Below are 17,849 nucleotides of genomic sequence, written 5' to 3' on the forward strand. Positions count from 1 at the left end.
AGATGAAAGTGAATTTTTATGCCCCTACATGCTGCTCAGCCCCAAAATATGTTAATTGTAGAGAATCATTTCAATGCTCATGCAAGTACTGATGCCTTTTTAGGAGATTTGAGAGCTAAGGTCTCAGATTGAGACTCATGCAGGTTGCTACTAGTTGCAATCCAGGAAGGAATTTCCTAATGTTAATAGAGACTATAGTCCAGACCTAGGTTGTTTTGTTTGATATCAGGGTCTGTTAAATGTTCTGGTTCTCAGAGCAACTTAACATTTAGTTCATGTTGTCTGGAATTTGAGGCTGATGTGCCAACAGGTGCTTATGCAACTGTTTGAGTCTCTGACCATCCATGACTCCTTTATGGTGGATACAAGAATGCTGCCAGCGGCATACAAACTCCTCAGAACTTTCCCAGTTATTACTATTTACATGGTGTGTACCTCTTGGGGATTTTATATGGCCTCCAAGGTGAAGAACATTGGAATTGTGATGAACTTCAACTTTGCCATAAACAGGAAGCTTTTCATAAGACTTGCCCTGTTATTTATCTCCGAGAGAAAGTCCTCTTTCCTTGCTCGCTATTCCCTTATACACAATCTTTGCAACCCCCCGCACCCCAGTATATTTTGGACAACAAAGGGATGAAAAGATATGCACACTCCAAATCCAAGGACTCTGGCAGAGCACGTTGCAGCTTTGGGGGCAAAACAGTTTTAGTACAACAGTTGTTCTGTGGCATGCCTACCACAGGATTGCAGAAAACAGCAAGAACACATACATTTTAGCAACATTTTTTAAACCTTCCAGTTTAATGAAGCCTGCTTGTGCCTCCATGTGCCCTTGTTGCCTGCTTGTGCCCCTGTTGCCTGCTTGTGCCTCCGTGTGCCCCTGTTGCCTGCTTGTGCCTCCGTGTGCCCCTGTTGCCTGCTTGTGCCTCAGTGTGCCCCTGTTGCCTGCTTGTGCGACCGTGTGCCCCTGTTGCCTGCTTGTGCCTCAGTGTGCCCCTGTTGCCTGCTTGTGCCATGTGGGTGTGTGTGGAGGGCTCTGTGTGGCTGTGTGTGTGGGGAGGTTTGTGTGGCTGTGTGTGTGGGGAGCTTTGTGGCTGTGTGTGTGGGGAGCTTTGTGTGGCTGTGTGTGGGGGGAGCTTTGTGCGGCTGTGTGTGTGGGGAGCTTTGTGCGGCTGTGTGTGTGGGGAGCTTTGTGTGGCTGTGTGTGTGGGGGGGGCTCTGTGTGTGTCATTTGCGAGAGATAAAGCTAGTGGCATTGTAAATGACAATGCCATTTATTTATGTTAAAAAATACATAAATAAAAATAATGTCAAGAGCAATGCCAATAGCTCTAACTTTAACAAAGGCGAAACCATTGCATTGTAAATGCTTGTTAGTCATCAGAACGGTATTAGAACCTGCTGCCACGCCTTACTCTTTTGTCTAAAAGGCGAATGCTCCCAAGTGATTGCGTTTTAAAAAAAATTCATCACAAAAGCTGATAAGCTCTTAATAGATAAAGATCGAGAACCTATAATGAGAAGTAAGTACGAAAAATAGCTCCACTCTCTTAGCCTCACTCCTACTTCAGCACTTTATCCACATAGTAGGGTAGAGGATGCATAGGTAATGATGGAGAACAACAAGGTCCAAAGGAATACGAGGGGACACTACTTAGGATTATCCTGATCTGTCACTTATTTTCATTATCCTGTGCACTCTATTGAAAACTTAGCACTAGCAGGAAAAGTGGACATATCCTTTTTAGCTAAATGTCAAATTGTAGATGTGCCCGGTTGAGGGAGGTTGAGCAATTGTATGAAGCTTGATGTTTTTTTCTTCCAGCCAAAGTAAATGATACCGCGTCAGGCCTGCACTTTATATTTGGTATTATAGAAGAAGCTGACTAAGATAAGAGGCATCATTGTGGTACTAGAGAATGCGGTGACACTGCGGTCCAGAAGAGGATTTTCCTCTTTCCTCTTTTTCCTTTATGCTACCCTATATTATTGGTACAAAAGGGGGTGGTGATGGACGGAGCATCTGAATCAATCAAACACTCACACCCAGTCAAAAGATCTGGGTTTAATCCATCACCGTTCTTTAGCCCACTCTGCCACCCCAGTTCCGACATGGCTATATGCAAATCAGTCTGACCCTGTGCCTCATGGGAACAGTCCAGCCCGAACTGCTAAGCCATGTCTTCCCTGGACCGGAAACAAGCTTATAAGTGTGGCAGGGTATGCTCAGACGTGAGTCCCTTGCTCACTTTGCCACTGGATTCAAGCAAGCCGGGTTGAAGACGGCTGGAATGCAAGAAACCGGTCCTCAGAAGCACCAGTGTGCTGAGCCGAGGAGCAGCAAGGTAAGGCCCCAGGAGGCTGTGGTTTGCCACCAGAGGCTGCGGAAGCAACCAGAATTAGTCCTGCTGATTTCGATCTCCAGAACTGGTGTAGAGTACTTATCATCCCCAACCATGGCCCACTACTGGAGCTCACTAACTGGAGTCATCCAATTCTCAATCTTTCAACTTTAAGGGATTCATTGATATTATACTTAACTGGCCTTAGGATCTCAAAAGACTTTGACTATCCTGCTTTCTGAACCAGCTGGCCCGCCCTCACTGGCCAGTTCTTGCTGCCTCCGTTCGAAGGGCGGTGTGCGTAGAGGACCACCTTCCAGAATAAACCACTGGACAACAACCGGACAGATTCCCTGGATAAACGGAACCTGGGGTGTGGAGGGCTACATAGCTATTACATGCAGGCAACGGTACACCAATAGAGCTATAAAAAAAGCATTTTCCAAGGTGCTTTCTGACATCCATTGGACTACACCCACTTTGGAAAAAGCCCACAAAAGCCATACATGAAAGTCATTCAGTTCGATCAGGCTGCATAAAGGAAAAAAGGGCGAGTGTGATATTCTACATGTTTGGTGTCCATATATATTGTATTCTGACTGGAGGTAGTACTACAAATTACCTTGCACAGACGTAATTGTGCAGTGTACTACTAGTTGGATATTTTTAAAGATATATGGCGTATTTTGTTTCATTTAATGCTGATGCCCCTCCCTAACTATTGTGTATATGGTTAATCTGGAGCCGTCATTTTTTTTAAATTGTGTATTGATGATATTAAGCACATGGGCTCATACCTGGTTTTGTTCCTATATAGGAATTAATTGAACTTAACCCAGTTCCCTCATTGCCGGTAATAAGTCCTCCATGTCACCGGACTAGGGTGAGTGTGTTTTCACTTAATAATTTTCTGGCTGTACAATTAAGTGGACTATGGGACTGATTGGATCCCCCTTTTTTCCTTTATGCAGCCTGATCGAACTGAATGACTTTCGTGTATATATTGGCACTTGACTGAACCTTTATTTAGTGCCAAATTTCTCAACGAGAGGTGAGTCTTATTTTGGCTGAACCACCCGTTTCTGACAACTAGGGATAACTGTGCCTTTGGAGATGGGCTAACAGTTTCCCGGTCTGTCTTTACTTTGCATAGGTGCAGCGCCCAACTGATCTGAATTTGCGACACCTTATCACTCTCAATTGGTAACGTACCCAACACCACTTTTAATTTCTCTCAGATTGGAACCCCTCCTATAAAATTGTAAAATATGTATACTTACCTTTACAGGTGCTTCCCCGCCCCTTGTCCCCACCTCCGTCCTGAAGAAGACCCGCAGCAGAGGTCGTGACTTTCCCGTTTTGCGCCAGGGTCGAAACGTCGACGATCCCCCCCCGTGGTTTTTTTTTAAGCCTACACCTGCCCCCCCCTTGTCCCCCTGTATAATATTGTATATAAATTGTAAATGGGTAGGCTCCATATGTGCAATGTACAAATAATCCCCTTTTGCACTGAATCACTGTAAATCTATACTTACACTTTTCTCTACTCGAGCACCATACTTTCCTTTCTTCTCTTCTTTTGCTCAAAAATTTTTTAAGAATTTGTAAATAAATTGCAGTAAGAATTTGCTATAATGACTGCTGTGTTGGGTTCTTTGCTTTTGTTGCCTTCTTTGAGCTGAATTAAGCTAACAATACATCTCCATGTGTTTGTATGTTCAGATTCAGTCTGACTAGCTGTGTATTGTGAAAAAGTAATACTCACATCACTAGCCGTGTTTTGAAATCTGTGTCTAGGACCATTTTCCTTTTACATATACAGTTACCCAGGTCCTATTGATTTCTTGGGTTTACCACATTGTTTTCAATGACTGCCCCAATAGGGCCAGGGGATGTATGTGACTTGTTGTTTAGAACCTCACAGCTAACATTAGACTCTCTGTCCTACCAGACAAATAAAATGGAAGTGCAAGTATGCCTGTTAAATACCCTGGCTGTAGTTGTCTCCGGAACTGAACATATGTTGGCTAACTTAAACAAACTGATAACCCAGGCCCAAAACTATGCAGCAGCAACATATGCAGATTGAACTTGTGTACTGGTGATGATCAAACTTGCAACTATCCCAGACACTCTGGATACTCTAATAGAAGATCTAAAACTTAATCTTGATATCTCACGCTTTAAAAGGGCCCTAATTCCATCAGTGCAACATACTTGGAAGTGTGACTCTTGTAAAGCAAACACTAGTATAACAGAAAAAAAGGAAAACTGCTCATTTACAATGTCAATGAAGGAGGCCGTCAAGCCTGTCAAAATTCATTACTCATTAGTTTGTCCAAGTATTATCTGAGAACATCATGACAAAAAAAGAGGAAGAAGGAACGCAAACCTAGAAACAAAATGAAAAGCTGTCCACTAATCCTATCCAATATAAGCTCAAATCATACTGTAATACACACAACACTGTCCGATGAAGAACCAATACAATTGGGATGCAAGGCTAGTTGGACCCCACCAAAGAAAATGAGGTTGTATCCATTATTTGATAAGAAATTTGGAAAAGCCATATTACTCAGCCCCACCCCACTCTCTGAGGACCAAGACGCTGCCACAGGTAATACATTTTCTTCGGACCAATGCGCTGCCACAGGCAATACATTTTCTTCAAACCAAGCTCTGATAGCACCTAGTCCAGCTCCCACAGATACAAGGTCATCTAAGGCATCAACCTTGTTGAAAATCAATCTAAGGGAGGTGGCCCTACCCCATCATATACCGATGATTAGTAAATATTTATTTATTTTATTTATTTAAATAGCGCACTATGACCCGACGGCGTCTAGGCGCTAACAGAGAAAAATGAGTCACCAGCTACGACCCCCACTGAGAAAACGAAACTGTTTTAAAATCCTTTCTAAACACTAGAAGGTCATGGGGCTGATTTCAGGTGGGTGGGGAGTGCATTCCACCACCTTGCTGTGGTGTAGTGGAAGCTTTCTCCCCCCCATCTCTGTAGGCGGAAGGTGGGAACCTTTACGTTATTGGCCGAAGAGGAACGTAACGTCCGGGAGGGTATATACCATTGGAAAAGATTCTGCAGGCACTCCGGGCCGCTCCTGTGTAAAGCTTTAAAGGCAACACGTAAAGCTTTAAAGCAAATTTGCTTTACAATAGGCAGCCAATGTAGTTTATTTAGGGCATGTTTTGCCGAAGAAAAATGGGTTAGACCAAACAACAGGCGTGCCGCAGAATTTTGAAGAACCTGCAGCTTGCTATAACGAACTTGCTTGCACCCACCAGCAACCCGTTACAATAGTCCAATTTGGACATAACCAAAGCTGCCTGACTGTTCTTTGTTGGTCGACCGGAATATATGGAAAGATTTTGCGGAGAATGCGAAGAGTGTAATAGGTGGAAGATGTCAGCATATTTATATGTTGAGAATAGCCGAGAGAGGTGTCAATAATGACGTCAAGGTTTTTGGCCTTTACAACAGGAAGGGGGGTGGGTCCAAGCTCAGTAGACCACCAATGAGCGGACCACAATGAAACATCCCTACCGAACACTAATACCTCTGTTTTAGTGGAGTTTAACTTTAAACAGTTCATATCCATCCACTTGCTGACGTCACTCATACAGTTTTGAAAATTGGAGGCTATGTCAGCAATATTACTAGAAATAGACACAATAATCTGTGTGTCGTCAGCATAAGAAACTAGATTAAAACCTTAACTTCTTATAAGATTAGCCAGATGAGCTACATAGGCATTAAAAAGTGTGGGGCTCAAGGAGGAGCCTTGAGGAACCCCGCAGGGAAGCCTAAATTCTTCGGACTTGAACCGTCTTACTTCCACGTACTGACTCCTGTGGGTTAAAAAGGACATCAGCAGAGCAAGGGCAGTTCCTCCTACTCCTACTGCTTGGAGGCGGTGGATCAAGAGATTATGGTCCACCGTGTCGAAGGCGGCCGACAAATCGAGAAGGATCAGAACAGCTGTCCCTCCTGAGTCGTCCGCCTTCCTTACAAGCTCAGTGGCAGTAATAAGAGCCAGCTCGGTACTGCGAGATGCTCTAAAACCAAATTGAGTGGTGTCCAGTTTCTGGTTTCTCTCAAGATATAAAGATAAATGAGAGTTCATACATTTTTCAAGTACCTTGGCAGGTAGAGGAAGCCGAGCAATTGGGCGATAGTTACTTAAGTCTGATTTGTCCAGATAAGACTTTTTTAGTAGGGGCAAGACTGAGGTCTGTTTCCAGGCTAAGGGGAACACGCCTTGCTCCAAAGCCATATTACGAACAGGTGTCAATTGCTGTGATACTAAATCGGCAACTAGGCCAGTCACCTTGCGGGCGGGGGGGCAGGGATCTAGAGGGGAGCCAGATTTTATGGTGGTTAACAAATTATAGGTTTGCTCAGGAAATAATGCCGGGAATTCGTTAAAAATAGGGTCAATATTAATGTAATTAAATCATTGAATAAGAGAGGGCTGTGTGGTGGAGGAGGCTGTGCTTTTTTTTGAGGGTCAGATAATCCTTGACTGGAAAAGGTATTAAAGATATCAGACACTTTCATGCGGAAGGCCGAGGCCAGTTGGTTACAGAAGGACTGATCTATTGAGTTATCCTCAATATTTGGGGCATTGCTTAATTTGAGCACAGTAGCAAATAACTCTTTTGAATTATTTTTTGCCTGATTTATCCTTTCCGTGAAGTACTCAGATGTAGTGCTTTTGATCAAGTCTTTATACTCGGCCAGACATTTTTTGTAGGATTCTCTATCGCTGTGTTTATAAAATATACGCCAGCGCCTTTCCGCAAAATGGCAGTGCGTTCTAGAGGCTCTGAGTTCTTCTGAGAACCAAGGTTCAGTAGGTACCGATCTGCTGTTCCTACCCTTCTTGAGGGGAACTGCCAGCTGTACAGCATTTGTTAGCCAAACATGGTGTTGAGATGAGGCAGTTTCAGGGTAGCTTGCCCAACAGGGAATGGTGGTCAATAAATGGGAAAGAAATAACTCCCTGTCCACTTGGTGCCAGGAATAACAGCTGGAAGCATACACCTTATTGTGTTTCCTTGGACCGGGGGTCGTGATAGGACAAAGGATACTGCCCCATGATCAGACCAGTGGAGACAAAATAGTTCCCTGAATTCAAGCCGGGGAGAATCAGTAAAAACTGCATCTAATAAATGACCAGCTAAATGAGTGGATCCCTGTACTTTTTGTTCCATACCTGCCCCTGACAACAGGTCTAATAGGGCCAGTGAGTCTTTATCTTCCGATTTATCTAAGTGATAATTTAAGTCTCCTAGGATGGTAAAATCTTGAGCTAAAACCTTAGCTTCAAGAAAATGTCCAAGGGTGTTAAGAAATTTAGATCGCGATCCCGGAGGCCTATTGATTAGTAACTCATTGAAGGAGTAAGTGTGGTTGATGGCGATTTTAAAGGCAATGGCCTCGGCCTCCGGATCACAGGAGGAGTCCTTAAAGGAGGCTCTAAGATGTTATTTATAGATGATCGCTAGTACCCCTCCTTTTTTGTCTATCCTATCTCTCCTGGCAATCCCATAGCCTGGAGGGACAGAAATTGCCATATCTGGGCCAGAAGCATTGTCCGCCCAGGTTTCAATGACAAAAATCACATCAAAAGCAAATGAGCAAATGAATTCATTTAGCTCAAACTTGTGTTTAATCATCTATCTGGCATTTAATAAGATACAGGTTAGTTCCGGCGGGGAGCTATAACCATGTAGGACTCCACCAGACAATAGGTCTCCCGAATCAAGAGACTGGGGAGTCCTTCTTTGGGGTGCAGGTGGACAGACCTGAGAGCTAATACAGCATTTTAGATTTGTCAATGTCAGACAACAGTTCGGACATCGTTGGGCCCCCTTAACCAGTTGACCCCCAAGTTTAGGTCCTGGGCATATTTATGAGGACAGTTGTAGCCTGAGGAGCTCCTCTCTGGTGTAGCAAGGCTTCATGGGTGAAATACCTGTGACATCGGATATGGTAGCTGGCGCTGAGCGCGGCACGAGCGTGGATGAGCGCAGACGGGCTTGCCTTAGGCGCGCATTCGGCACGCCCGCCGCGCGCGTCCGCTCTCTAAATATGACACTGTATGTGCCTAAATAATCAGTCCAGAAAATGCTCTCTCCCAGCTTAACCCCCAAAAAGAGAAAATGACCGCACGTTCAGAAAACATGATTTGCTAGTTCAATGGCATACCCTAGCTACAGCTGGCACCCAAATCAGGATGGACGATCTGCTACTGGTCCACAATCAAAGTGTTAAGGATCCTGCAAATCGAGGGCAAGTAATTACTACACAACCACCCGAAAATCGAATGGACAGCAACCAAACTGTCTTCAGCCCAGAATATCAGTCAAGGGGCAGACATTATTTTTTTAATGGCAACAATATCTTAAAACTATCACAGGTTGTGCCAACCCTAGAGAAGATATCTTTGGTAGATTTTGAATCTATCGAACTCCTGGCCCTTCTGGAAGGCAGTTCATGGGTGACCACCCTTGTGATTTGGGCCCAAACTGTACGTCCAAGAAAGTCTTTCTGGAGGAGGACCGTTTTCATGGCTGCAGAATCAGGATCAGCATATACCACCCAGCAGCCTAGTTGGGTCGACTCACTTACCCAAAAAATCCCACACCAGCAGGAGTCTCAAAAACAATAATAAAGTTCACTACATCTTTGGAAACCCTATTGGCAAATTAAAAATGTTCTCCCCCCAAACATGCATTCTCCAATAGATGCATGCAGATACACACAAATAGATCCAGGCTGGTTATCAGCAGCCCGGCATGGAGGTAGGCAGGCCTGACACGTCAACATCCAAAGAAACGACAAACCAGGTGCCCAAATCTATGAAGCTATGCTCATTGAATATAAATGGCATTATTAAAAAAATTGCAATAAGGATGTGATAAACCTCCTGAGCGATTAACAAATTATATTGCTACAAGAAAAATGGTCAACACGGCCATGTTCCATTGATGGACATGTAGGCTATTTCAGCCCAGCATATAAAACAAGGTGGTTTGGTCGCCCACTTAAGATTGAAAGTGAACTGGCAGAATAGGGCAACGAAAACATCCTAAAGGTTAAGCTGATAAAGTGGCATGCAGAAATTGAGAGACCCCTTTTATTAATAAAATTATATATTCTTCCAGACCCAAGTACTAGGAATGGTATGTCTCTTAAATTATGAAACATCCTTCTAGACAGTTTGCAAGACACAATGTCCCCAGAAATCAAGATAACAGGAGATTTTAGGGAAACAGAGTTTCCAACACTGGTAATACCACGCGGGTGTTGTTAATTGCGCTCTGCATGAGGTTGTAAGACTAGCACACACTGCTACCTAGAACAGCGCTTGGACGTCCGGAGAAAGAGAGATTGGGAAGATAAACCAGGGAGGCAGTATCCGCTCCCACTGCAGCCCGGGCCACACTCAGAGGAAGGAAGCTGACAGCGGTTGTAATTTCTTCCTGAATCCTGAAAACCGTAACTTTTCTATCTTATATTAACCTAAAATACCTCTTATTAGCAAAGTTTCTTTAAGTTTTCTTTCACAGCTGTTTATTACTGATATGGCTTAGCACTTTGATGCACACCTGGGCCACGCCAATTCACATCCCCAAATGAATATATAAATGGAGACATAAAAGCTGAGAAGGGGCTACAGAAAGCAAGAGTTTGATACAAGATATATCTAGGAAAATAGAGAAAGTTCGAGAGAATAGTGTGAGAAAATGGGAAATGGAACAAGTGAAAAAAACCTGAGAAATGCGAAGGGCGACTTGCGGGAGAGGGGAGAGAAAAAAAGCGCATTGAAAGAAGACAGATGAATGGACAAAGATGGTGAGATAGATAAGAACACAGAATGGGTGCATAAATGAGTAGAGGGAAAGTAAGGAGAAGATAGAAAGGAAAGAGAAGAAAAGCGATGGAGTGTGACAAACAGGGAGCACGAGAGGGAAAGGAGAGTGAGTGAAAGCGGAATTTAGCCTTAGAAGAAGAAAATGGTGACCTTTATGTAGAACCATAGAAAGGAAGGCAGATTAAGGGGGGCGTCAAGAATAAAAGAGAGCGGGGAGTCGCGGGTGAAGGAAATAGATTGGGAACAATGTGATAAGAAATGTGTGGCTATCAAGTGAGAAGAAAAAATGATGAAAGGAGATGGGCGGCAGGTATCGGCTCCCTCATCTAATTGCCTGCAGTGAAGCTCACCACCAATATGCTTTGTTGATCGCTTGCATTGTCGGCGTCCTCCATGGCAGAGGTGGCCCTTGTGAAGCCTCCCATCTGCCTCCTTTGATTTGGAAAAGCTCTGATTAAAGGAAGAGCAGAGGGAAGTGTCTTGTTGATTTCTTCCAGTCCCAGCTGTGTTTACCCCCTGACCCTGGAGAGGCTGGCGGGGCCTTGCCTGCATCTTGAATGGAGGGCACAAAAACAGCTCCCAGCCCTGTCAAGACACTCTTTTGTTGCTCTTCTTGGACAAGAAAACTGGTTATTAAGGCATGAAACAAACAGAAAAATGGAAAAAGAAGGCAAGAGCAAGCCAAACAGCAGCAGTCGTTATGACAAAGAGAGGCACATGCCGGTATTTAAATGGAAGAAGTGCCGTCCCATTGGGACATTTTGTTGTCAAATTCTTACTTTGAGATATTGTTAAACAAGCATTGGAAATTAAAAGCGATTGCGCGTGTGTGCATGCGCATGCATTTAGCTCTTTTTCAAAGCACATACTCATGCTAGTGGCACGCTGCTGTGCACTCCCGCAAGCTGTATGCCGCCACAAGCACGAGTATGTGCTTTGAAAAAGAGCTGCACAACGGCTAAAGGTTTCCTACGCAGTGCATGCGCAATGCATAGGCGAGACCCAAAAAGGAGTCAGATATCTTCCACATGTTGCATTGCAGAGAGGAATCCCAATAGAATCCTGAGAATGGATCGGTGACAGTCATGAAACAATCAGATACCAGTCAACCTGAACCTTATAAAAACTTACAGGAAGATGGTTTGGGAGGAAATCTTAACAACAAAGCAAATCTTCTGGGCAAAAGCCCTGTAGCTAGGTGAAAAGAAAAACATGTGGGACTTCTGGAGGATGTTGAACAGTCTAAGTAGGGCCCCAAATGCCACAATTAATTCAAACTTAACAGAAACAAGATGGGTCAACTTTTAAACCCAATACTTCAATCAATCCTCAGAGGAAATAACAGCCTTCAAGCATGAGACCAATAGCACAAAGCCAATTAATGATCACATGTTTAGACAACAGTATTTTCACTGTTTCTGAAGATCAAGTATGCAAATCCATTCTGAAGTGCAGACATGATGGAGCCCCGGGCCAGAATTTAATACCACAACCATTGTATAGCACCAATCCTACCTTCTGGGTTGCCAGCCTGATGGCGATTTTCAACATTGCTTTGCAGCTAGAAAGCATCATAATTAATCCGATGTTCATAGGAGGTGACTGCCAGCATCCCAAAAATTACTGCCTCATCACTGTGTTAGACACTGAAGCAAAGCATTTCATAGGCCTTCTACTAACCAAACTATCGCTTTGGGCTGAAGAAAGAAACATCATCCCTCCTAAGCAATCTAGGTTTACACATGGTGGTGACATGAAAATTAACATTTTATCATTTTCTGTAGTAATGGATAAATTAAAGTTAAACAAGAATGCAACCTATCTTTGCTTTGTGGACTTTAAGGTCGCATTTGACTGTGTGCAGCGTAATCTCCTCTGGGAGCAATTGACAAGTTGGGACATCCCTGAACGCCTCTTTCCAGCAATATAGATGCTATACACAGTTACTTGGGCAAGAGTGCGAATTGGGGGCAGCTGTTTCCTGTCCAGGAAAATAGACAGTTTCCAAGGTTTAAAGCAAGGATGCGTACTGATCCCACACTTGTTCAATCTAATTTTGGCAGCCCTGACCCCTGCCATGCATGAAGTAAATGCTCATGTCCCAAAGTTAGGAGACTGGCATATCTCTAATCTTCTGTACACAGAAGATGCGATTCTCCTCATTCAAACAAAAGTCGGTCTATAACGCCTCATTAACAGACTATCTAATTACTCAGTAACCAATGGCAAGTTAATAAATCAAAACAATAAAAAGTCATGGAAGTGAGTAACAGGATACAGAAAAGGCATACATGGTATCTACAAGGACAACAACTGGAATTGGTAACAAGCATTTACAATGCAACGGTTTTGCCTTTGTAAAAGTTAGAGCTATTGGCATTGTAAATGACAATTTTTTTATTTATGTGTTGGTTTTGAAAACAGATAAATAAATGGCAATGCCATTTACAATGCCAATAGCTTAATCTCTCGCAAACAGTAAAAATTATTAATAATAACTAACCTGGGAAACTCCGCGACCTGAAGAGCCAGCATGAGTCAATGCCTGCTGACCCACCAGACCTCGTCCATCAGGTCTCAATGTGCAAAATCATGGGATACCCCTCGATTTCAGAGTGTAAGATAGCAGGCTACAGACTGACAAGGGGAGGCGAACATCACTTGACCGGAGCATGGGTAGGAGGGAAACGCACGCGCTGCAACTCAGCTAGCTTGACACCAAATGACACTGCAATCTGATTTACAGCCACAAAGGAGCCTGCATTATCAAGCGTCACTGGGAGGTTAACATGCAAGACAATGCAAAATAACCAGGAGGCAGCATGACAGGGGACACAGACAAGAACCATCAGTAGTTTTTGATGGGCGGGAGAACCAATAGAATCAGAAGGCTGTCCTGTTAGATTGAATCCACTTGGGGTGGCGAGGGCAGACTATTGGAAGGTGGGGGGAGGAAGGTGTTCCCAGAAAGTGAAGTGAGCACTGAAGGGGGGGGGGGGATTAGGCCACAAACATCTGAGCCCTGGAGGAAATTCCTGTTATCCAATCACAGTCTGATCTAATTACTCAGTATGGATAATAAAATGTACGTGCCCAGTGGTCAGTGAGAAAAACAGCACGTGTAATGAAACCGACTGGGGCCAAAAACGCCAATACACTGAATGTTTAATTTGCTTGCAGACCAGTACTCTTCTTGTTAAAAGCTTCTCATGATTTGCACATGGGGGTCTCTGTCTGACAGGTCATGGTGGGTGAGAGACACTGAGCCGGAATACAGCCTCGAATGGCTGGGACTTTTGAAAAGATTACACCCATCACTTCGGAGTTTTCCTCCAAACAGCATGTTTTAAGCAGGGTGGGCCCTGTAGGGTTTCAGACCCGGCAATAAGTAACAAGCATTAAGCATGGACAGCGGGAGGGGGGGGCAGGTTAACGGTACACGGACAGTGGGAGGGGGGCGGGTTAACGGGCACACAGATAGCGGGGGCGGGTTAACGGGCACACGGACAGTGGGAGGGGGGGCGGGAACGGGCACAAGTTACAAGCATACCGTGCAAAGCGAAACATTCACAACACGACGCAGCAACGAGACACACAAAGACGTAAAACAAACAGGGAGAAATATAAACAAAATGCTGCATACCTGATCTCAAATAAAAACACCACCACTCCAGCTAAAGGCACTTCGAAAAAGACGAAAACAACACGGCTAAAAAAAAAAAACACCCGCCCACCGCCGCAATGACGTGCTAAAAGGGGCTGGATGAGAAGAAATCGCCGGAACGCCCACGAGTCGCCTCGCAGAATGACGGCCGCCTCTCTCTTCCAATGGCTAGCCTCCATTTATGGAGCTAGCCAATGGAAGACAGAGGCGGGACAAAGCCCACATACTTGTAAACAAAAGATTTCGCCTGCGCAAAACGCTGCTTGCGCAACTTTTGACAGGCGAAACCTAAAAACATATAGATACCTCAAAGTATTATTTGATAATAAAGGCCTTAGAACCCACATCCTGAAACTTTCTAGCTATAGTGTCTCATTTGTTCTCCAAAAATCACAAAGCTACAAATGATTAGACATCCTAGAACACAACAATCCTGACTCTCTCAGGAATCGTAGTAGCAAGACATACCCTTTTGTTCGCTCACTCGTACTTGTCCACAATAAGAATTGGAAGATTCACTGTAATAGTTCAAAATGTTTATTTTAACTATCATGCGCTACAATACAGTATCAGAGCCACGACCAGCCGCAAAATGCATAAACTCAAAACAATTAGCATTGTTACAATTCCTTAGAGTACAAAGGAAGAAGTCATTATATAAAGACAGTGGAAAACGGACTATAAGGCCTAACCACCCTTCCCGTGACTGGAAGAAGTTTATTTATATAAAAGAAGATCTCTGCGCTTTGACAGCAGACCCCATACCTTAAAGCCTGGATGTAAGGTTTACATCACAGGAATAGCATAGCTCTTCTCCATGGAAAGGCTCTCTCCAAGTGTGTGTTAAAACAACACGCATCCCCGTAATATCAAAGCACGAGACTTCAGCATTGCAGACATGCTTAGCATGTTATGTGTAGGTGCTAGGGGCTGACAGGAACAGAATTACAAGGGGCATTGTTTATCAACCTTGCACAATGTGTTCAGACAAAAATCCAGGAACTCAGCAGAGAGCGTGAAAAGCAGAGAGTTCTCATGTGAAAGGCATAAACAGAGTCCTGCAAAAATAAAGTCATGCAGTAACGTGTGCAAAAGCAGCATCATGGCAGCAAAGCTCACGCTAACTTAGCAATGTCAACAATGTCCCTAAGGGACATATAACACCCTCCCCTTGGTAAGGTCATAGCACATAGACAAAGGACGAAAAGAGAGTTAAAAAACGAAGCAGGGTTAAACGCATTGGTAAGAAGACAAAAAATGTGAACGTAAGAATGCAAAAGATCATCCTTATCGTTTGTAGAAAAAAAGGTTGTCATCCAATCAAGTAGGTCGAAGGAACAAATTTGCTCCTGGTAATCTGATGCTTCCAAAGCATAACCGAACAACTTGCGTGATATTTGATGAAACTCTGATGCAAGAGGTTCTGCTCAGCTGCATAGATATCCCATTCAACCAATACTCCAAGTTCTGCCGCAGGCGCCATATGGCCATCCCTAGAACAAGCTTTCTCATGAGTCTCTAAGGGACCCATCAACTGGTTAAAATCCAGGACCGGACATGACGTATTGGAGAGCCCAATATAAGGGGCACCATCGACAGTAGAACACTGGTTGCACGCAAGTGAAGTAGGCAAAGCGAAAAGTTAATCCATAACTCTAAAGGCAAGCATCCAAAAACCTGTTGAATTCGATCATGGTACAGTTACAATTTGCCTGGTCTGTGTATTACCACAAGATGAGCAGCCATTGCACAACAGGAACAGAAGCAGTATTCCACCAACTAACATTAGGAATAAGGGGAATCCTCTGAAAACACTGGAAAAAATGGAATGGGTACGAGCCGGTATTACACCAAATATTGACTGAAAGGAAGTCACAAGGCTGGATACCACATGTTAAAAAAATGTGCAAGGTCTTTAGTGTCAGACACATTGAATATCTGATGTATAAGCTGCCCAAAGTGAAGTGGGAGGTTAGTGTTCAGAAGGGACTGAATCTCGCTAGATGTCCTAGCCACCTGTAACTCGAAGGTCTCTCAAGCCGAAGTGAGAGACACCTCTTGTTGGAAGAAAAGAGCTTTGAGCCTGCTCAAGTTGTTGAAATCTGTTTTCAAAGTCAGAATGGAAGGACAAATGGAACTATCTAGACTCCCATATGGGGGCGGAAAAAGCACATTGCTACAAGTAACCATAGAAGTCTTTGTTGTTCAAAATAAGATAACTGCCATTAGTAAGCTAAGTAAAAGTGGGAATTATTGATGGCACTGGGGTCTCTTTAAAAAAAAATGCCATATTAGGCGCTGATACATTACATGCGTCGTGCAATTTAATATGTTTACAAACCGGGGAATGTCTTACTGTGAAATCACAGTCCTCCCCTGTTAGAAAAACGTCCTTATCCTCCCGCTGACATCTGTAAGTGAAAGGTAGGGAGGTCAATTCATGGAGAAAAGCTCTACCCAGTGGTTCAATATGGCCAATCGGAAAATGTTGCATGCATGATTTAAATTGAAACAGTGAAAAAGGGAGAGAGATAACCCCATGAATTAACCAAACAGCAGAGTCCGTTTCTGCCACAGAAAATGGTAAAGGCTCAAATTGTTCAATATGCAGCATCTTTCATGGACATAAACCTCTGTTTATAAGTCAGATTAAATGGTAAAAACAAAGCAGAAGCATTCAAATATTGCTAAGGGACCTTACCCATTTTGAGAGTCTGTAATGTCCATGCACACTGCGTAACAGATCTTAATTGATCTTGACCATGATACAACACAAGTACATCATTTTGAACAATATCAATAACAGATGAAACTATATTATTCAATGTATAAATGCGTGATGAAAACATATTGATACTATTGTCGACTACGGCAAGATCTTTCTCTAAATTTGCCTTATCAATTTAGGACAGACAAAGAGCTGCCTCAATCTGCAAAAGTTTCCAAATTTCGTTGTAAGTGGCATAAATAAATCACTTAGATCTAGGAATCCTCAGATGAAATCAGCTAGATTAATGTCATTTGACAACAGTGTGAGTTATTGATTCACTGATGCTCAGGTGGAATGTTCCAACCATTGTTGGCATCATTTACCCACATGTATGTAGTGACCGAATATTTAAGTGGACAACGAGGATACGGTCTAGTCTGAGTAAAACGGTGTCACATTATAAAAACGCAATTGGCATGCATTTGTTTGCCACACCAACCCGTGGATGAATCAATTTCAGAGACATTGATGGTCTCATTTTGAAACAAAGCTTGCAATGCATCAGTAGTATAATTTGTCTCAGTGATGCCAATTGTCGTATTTCGCTAAGAACGGAATGGATGGCATATTTACATTTTTTACTGTGGCCAGGCCAAAACAAGTGGTTTTGTATACTGTATCATTTAAAACAAAATTTGAGTTGGGATCAGGCAGGCACGATGCAAAGCCTCAGTTCCCTGAACTTGTCCAGGCTTCGTGCTCCAGATTGATTTTAAATCAACAGTCTCTTTCCAGTGATCATAACCCTGTGAAGCTAATTTAGTTCTAAATGACTTGGCATAAATCAATTTAGTGTGGGGCAATATCAATTTGGATTGAGATGACAATTGTAGTTTGAAGAAATAGGATTCCGTATTAGACGTGTCATAGTTTGTAAAATAAGTGAGCTTATCTGTAAGAGTTTTAGAACTCCCTTGTACGGAAGTAGGACAATGTTCCCATTGAGTGTAATTAAGAACAGGTTTTAACCACTTGGCTGCTAATGACAAGGGTAACTCGTCATGCACTGCCCATTCATTTCAATGGAAATCTCATTAAATGAGCCTTCCAAGCCTTAGCAGCCAAAACGTGTTTGTTTTGTGCAAAAAATGATGCCCATTATTTTGATAACAGAAGAGATCAGCATACTTGACAGAATTTAAATACAAATCTTCCGCATCAAAAGCAGCATA

The sequence above is a fragment of the Lissotriton vulgaris genome, chromosome 2_1 (genome assembly GCF_964263255.1).
Source record: "Lissotriton vulgaris chromosome 2_1, aLisVul1.2, whole genome shotgun sequence".
Lineage (NCBI taxonomy): Eukaryota > Metazoa > Chordata > Amphibia > Caudata > Salamandridae > Lissotriton > Lissotriton vulgaris.